Source organism: Bos taurus, chromosome 27 (assembly GCF_002263795.3).
Source record: "Bos taurus isolate L1 Dominette 01449 registration number 42190680 breed Hereford chromosome 27, ARS-UCD2.0, whole genome shotgun sequence".
NCBI lineage: Eukaryota > Metazoa > Chordata > Mammalia > Artiodactyla > Bovidae > Bos > Bos taurus.
The window spans coordinates 27,095,286-27,101,382 of NC_037354.1; the positions used below are offsets into that span (position 1 = coordinate 27,095,286).

General features: G+C 37.3%; 1 protein-coding gene across 2 annotated transcripts in view; it reads right to left on the reverse strand.

The window, feature by feature from the left end:
- PURG (purine rich element binding protein G) overlaps positions 1-6,097 on the reverse strand; it is a 40,686-nt gene that overhangs the window by 15,247 nt on the left and 19,342 nt on the right. The window lies entirely within an intron of this gene.

The following is a 6,097-nucleotide window of genomic DNA, read 5'->3' on the forward strand; positions in this document are numbered from 1 at the left end:
TGTACTTAATTTGAACAAATTTTACCATTTAAAATGTCTATAGTTTTATTATGAAGGCTTCAACAAGCCGTGGGCTCCTTATAAACCTTGGTTATTTTAGTAGATCGCTACGTGATTTACAGCAAACTGTTTAACCTGCCTGGACCTGTTTTCTTCATCTGTTAAGTGAGGTTAGTGATACTGACCTAAACTCATCTGAATTAGTATTTTCATTAGGATGAAATGAGATCCAATATATGAAAGAACTTTGAAAAATATCAAATTACATGAAAATTATTATAATTTAAAAATCCCATAATTCTTTTTTAACATTTAATTAGAAAATATTTTAGCAGCAATGACCATTTATAGAAAAACTTTCAGGATAAATGAATCTTTTGTACCAAAAAATAATTGAATTTATCCATTAACGGCTCTTCACTGCAATGAGTCTACAGTGAAAATTATTACAGCTGGTGATTTACACAGACACAGTTGAATCAGGTTTACTGCATTCAGCTAAGACACTGCTGAGTAATTCACAGTTGAGAACATGGATGGATTTTGTATATCAATCCAGACATATGGAGAAAAAAGGAGTGCATGAAGATACTGTATACATGATGAGAATGAAATGAAATTAAAGTGAGATGAATACAAAGATCTGGGGCAGGGAGGACAAATATGTGACATGAATGTTACTACTCCACGCCTTCCTCATCCTCCCCCCAGCTCAACCCCATGGACACACAGAAGTCACAGCGGTCTTAGGATGAGCCTGCCTGGGACTCCAGAATCTCCAACCTTAGAGCTCAGGAAGTCATCACCATTTGAACACAGCACATGAGATGAATCAGAATCATTATTTTCATCCTAGGACATCAAAAGAGACTTGGAATGGAAAAATGAAAAAGACACATGTATCCCATTGTTCACTGCAGCACTATTTACAATAGCTAGAACATGGAAGCAACCTAGATGTCCATCGACAGATGAATGGATAAAGTAGTTCTGGTACGTATACATAATAGAATATTACTCAGCCATAAAAGGAATGCATCTGATTCAGTTCTAATGATGGATGAACCTAGAACCTATTATGCAGAGTGAAGTCAGTCAGAAAGAGAAAGATAAATATTGTATTCTAATGCATATATATGGAATCTAGAAAAACGGTACTGAAGAATTTACTTACAGGGCAGCAATGGAGAAACAGACATAGAGAATAGACTTATGGACATGAGGAGAGGGGAGGAGAGGGTGAGATGTATGGAGAGAGTTACATGGAAACTTACATTACCATATGCAAAATACATGGTCAACGGGAATCTGCTGTATGGTTCAGGAAACTCAAACAGGGGCTCCTGTATCAACCTAGAGGGGTGGGATGGGGAGGCAGACGGGAGGGAAGTTCAAAATGGAGGGGATATGTGTACACCTATGGCTGATTCATGTTGAGGTTTGACAGAAAACAACAAAATTCTGTAAAGCAATTATCCTTCAATAAAAAAATAAATTAATTTTAAAAAGAGAGACTTGGAATGGAGAAGACAGAGATATTGTTTAAAGTAGTATGACTGTAGTTCTCTAAATTGGCATCAATGAAATATACCCTAAATACCATAACAGATGCAGATCATTCATCACATTTAGAGAATACATTGTTCAAGGGAAAAGTACATACGACTTTTACAACAGCTCCAAACATACTTACATTTACCAATACATGCCAGGCCTGTGGCAGATAATCAGGTGAGTATCCAGTGAATGGAGAACAATGACAGATTGATTAGGCTCCAACAGCTGCTTTGAATCAAATAACTTTGGACATGGCCCACTTCAAGCTAATGGTGGTGGAATATTATTCTTTCATAAATCACTGTATCTTGAGTTCTTAGCGAAAGGGCTGGCACAGAGCAGCCACTTAATACTCACTGAGTGAATACAAGAACAGGATCATTTATCTATTAAGCAAGGGACAAAATATTTCTGAAGTAAAATTTTGGATGGGCAGGAAACCAAAGATCTCATATGCTACAAAATTTGTGAGTCAGTTTTTGGAATAAGATGACATAGTATTTCTTATCAGTATTTCTTATCAACTTTCATTCCCACTTGTCATCATTCTGATTTGTCTGTTAAGTACTGTGATCTTCAGGTAACAAGATTTCAAAGGCAAAACAGGAATAGGAACGCTTGTGATTAAATGAAGAGGGATGATTTTAGTAATCAGCCCAGGGCAAGGTGTAGAGGGGAATAAAAAAGAGAAAGAAAAAAACAGCCTCTGGTTTTAAACTTAAATTCAAGTTAAGGAGATGGGATTTCTGTACAGGAAAGTTAAGTTTAAAATTTTAAATATATTTAATCATGTTCTAGGCTGTGTCTAAAAAAAAACCTTTTGGAACTAGAAGAATGGCCTGTTGAAAGTTTTTAGTATACAGGACCAAAAGATAAGTCTGCTGCTGCTGCTGCTAAGTCGCTTCAGTTGTGTCCGACTCCGTGCAACCCCATAGACGGCAGCCCACCAGGCTTCCCCGTCCCTGGGATTCTCCAGGCAAGAACACTGGAGTGGGTTGCCATTTCCTTCTCCAATGCATGAAAGTGAAAAGTGAAAGTGAAGTCACTCAGTCGTGTCCGACTCTTAGCGACTCCATGGATTGCAGCCTACCAGGCTTCTCCGTCCATGGGATCTTCCAGGCAAAAGTACTGGAGTGGGGTGCCATTAAGCAACTGTAACTAAACATGAAGGATGCCAAGAAAGAAAGGATGATCAGTTAATGTCAGATGAAATGGTTAAGATGTGGAGAAAATAAGAAAAGAAAACGAAGTTGAAAGTAACTTTAGAAGTTTCATGACTCCGTGGGATAAAGAAATTGAAAGGTTCTTCTGATCCAATGCCCACACTGATGGATAAACAAGCTGGGGTCCACAGCAGTGAAATGACCTGCTCTAAGCCTACCTAGGGGCTTCCCAGGTGGCTCAGTGGTAAAGAATCCACCTGTCAAGCAGGAGACTCAGGGTTCAATCCCTGGGTCAGGAAGATCCCCTGGAGAATCCAATATTCCTGCCTGAAAAATCCCACGGACAGGGGAGCCTGGTGGGCTACAATCCACGGGGTAACAGAGTCAGACATGACTTAGCATCTAAACAACAAGCCTATCTTGAAAACACCAGAGCTGGGGCTTTCAAATGGTAATACACAACACAGCGCTCTCAGCCTCTGCACCACACCTCTGCATACCAGGAGAGCAAAGGCGAGACCTTAGGATTCTTTAAAGTCCATGAATGCTTGAAATAATAGTAAAAATAATACACACTTGAAATTTTTTTTTGCTTTATAAATTATAGCACAGATATAGTGAGTAATTTGGCACCCACAGTCATTTTACAGTTATTTTTGAAACAAAATTATTAAAACAAACTTGTCAGAATTGAATTATTAAAATCTAATAATCAATTTCATGTTTATCTAAAATTAATTTTTCCATATAAATCATGTTTCCATCAAAGTGTAGATTTTCTATAATATGTCTCATGTCAGAAGCAAATTACCTAATAATCAAATTTCATGTTTATCTAAGATTAATTTTTTCCACATAAGTCGTAAATTTCCATCAAAGTGTAGATTTTCTATAATATGTCTCAGATCAGAAGCAAATTACCTAATGGAAGGTACTGCCTGAATCCCAGCTTGGCACATCAGTAAATGTAATATTGGAGTCTTTTTCCAAAAATGAGTCAAATAGTAAATGGTAGTGATTAACCAAATTGCACATAGTTACCTAATAACCCAAAAGATCCTTAAATAGAAGTACTGTTCAGCATGTTTAAAGAATATTAGAAACTAGTTTTAATTATTGTAAGTCACACAGGCAGTGCTAATTCTAAGTAAGTTGAATCTTATAATTGATAAAGTAAACAGCTGTCAAAAAATAAAAAAAGGCTCAGAACTTGGGGGAATTTTCAGACTGGAGTTTACTACATTAAAGATTCCCAATTGGCAAAACATTAATGCCTAGCTTATGTTAGAGACTACAAAGAGAGGAGAGATTAACTTCTGGGTTGTTAACAGCATGTGCCCTGAGGATTACATGACACTAAGAGAAGTTCTGTGTTTTGAGGGGTGACAATGGTGGGCAATAGAGAAAGATCATAAATAGTGATGGGAGGGAGTCCCCTGGCAGTCCAATGGCAGTCCAGTGGTTAGGACACAGCACTTTCACTCCCGAGGGTCCAGGTTCAATCCCTGGTGGGGGAACTAAAATTCCACACGGTGCACAGTGTGGCCAAATTATATATATAGTGATGGGAGCACTGCAAAGAAAAAAAGTAATTGCTTAGTATGTTACTGAACCAGATGCACTCCAACTCTTTCATTACATCTTTTTAACTCAAAAATTTTCCCTTACTGAGAAAACATTTCTGATTTTTAATAGAAATAAAAGAAGTAACAAAATTCAATTTTAAGGAATTTTCTTTGAAATATTATCACTCTTGTTGCAACATGTCATTAAAGAAAAATCTAGGTGCTACAAAAAGTATGGAGATGAAACTCATGATACACCGATACTATAAATTAGTAAAATGAAGATTCAATTATCATTATTCAAGAATCATGATCAATTAGTTTTTGTGCCAGTTCCAAGATATTTACTTATTTATTTTTATGGCTGCCCTGCACAGTATGTGGTATAAGTTTTCAATCAGGGATTGAACCCACATCCCCTGTATTGGAAGTGTGAAGTTTTAACCACTGGACCACTACATAAGTCCCAGTTCCAAGATAATTTAAGCCAAAAAAATTTATTGTTTTCCTTATGTCAAGAACATAAGCATAATTGTTGTAATTATAGCATTTTTGGTTATTTAGATGGATACTGCTTTATTGAATTCTTGAAATAAGAACAGAGTAAGAGAAACTTTTTGAGGAAAAACTTGAAGAGTTTTGAAAATGTTTCTTGGGTTGAGTTTTTTCTCAACTGCCAATGATTTTGAAAATACCATGTGAAACACTTTACTTGCAGAAAATGTATTTTTATTTATGGCTATTCTTCATTAGGTTTCTAATAAAGCTACTTAAAGGTAAACAGTTTTGTACTGTACTAAGCAAAGATTCTGAAATCACCTAGTGAACATCAACACTGTCATTAGAACTGATTCAAATGTATTCTTTTGAATGGCTGAGTAATACTCCATTGTGTATATGTACCACAGCTTTCTTATCCATTCATCTGCTGATGGGCATCTAGGTTGCTTCCATGTCCTGGCTATTATAAACAGTGCTGCAATGAACATTGGGGTACACATGTCTCTTTCCCTTCTGGTTTCCTCAGTGTGTATGCCCAGCAGTGGGATTGCTGGATCATAAGGCAGTTCTATTCCCAGTTTTTTAAGGAATCTCCACACTGTTCTCCATAGTGGCTGTACTAGTTTGCATTCCCACCAACAGTGTAAGAGGGTTCCCTTTTCTCCACACCCTCTCCAGCATTTATTGCTTGTAGACTTTTGGATAGCAGCCATTCTGACTGGCGTGAAATGGTACCTCATAGTGGTTTTGATTTGCATTTCTCTGATAATGAGTGATGTTGAGCATCTTTTCATGTGTTTGTTAGCCATCTGTATGTCTTCTTTGGAGAAAAGTCTATTTAGTTCTTTGGCCCATTTTTTGATTGGGTCATTTATTTTTCTGGAGTTGAGCTGTAGGAGTTGCTTGTATATTTATACACAATGGAGTATTACTCAGCTATTCAAAAGAATACATTTGAATCAGTTCTAATGAGATGGATGAAACTGGAACCTATTATACAGAGTGAAGTAAGCCAGAAAGAAAAACACCAATACAGTATACTAACTCATATATATGGAATTTAGAAAGATGGTAACAATAACCCTGTGTACAAGACTGCAAAAGAGACACCGATGTATAGATCAGTCTTATGGACTCTGTGGGAGAGGGAGAGGGTGGGGAGATTTGGGAGAATAGCATTGAAACATGTATAATATCATGTATGAAACGAGTCGCCAGTCCAGGTTTGATGCACGATACTGGATGCTTGGGGCTGGTGCACTGGGACGACCCAGAGGAAGGGTAGGGGAGGGAGGAGGGAGGAGGGTTCAG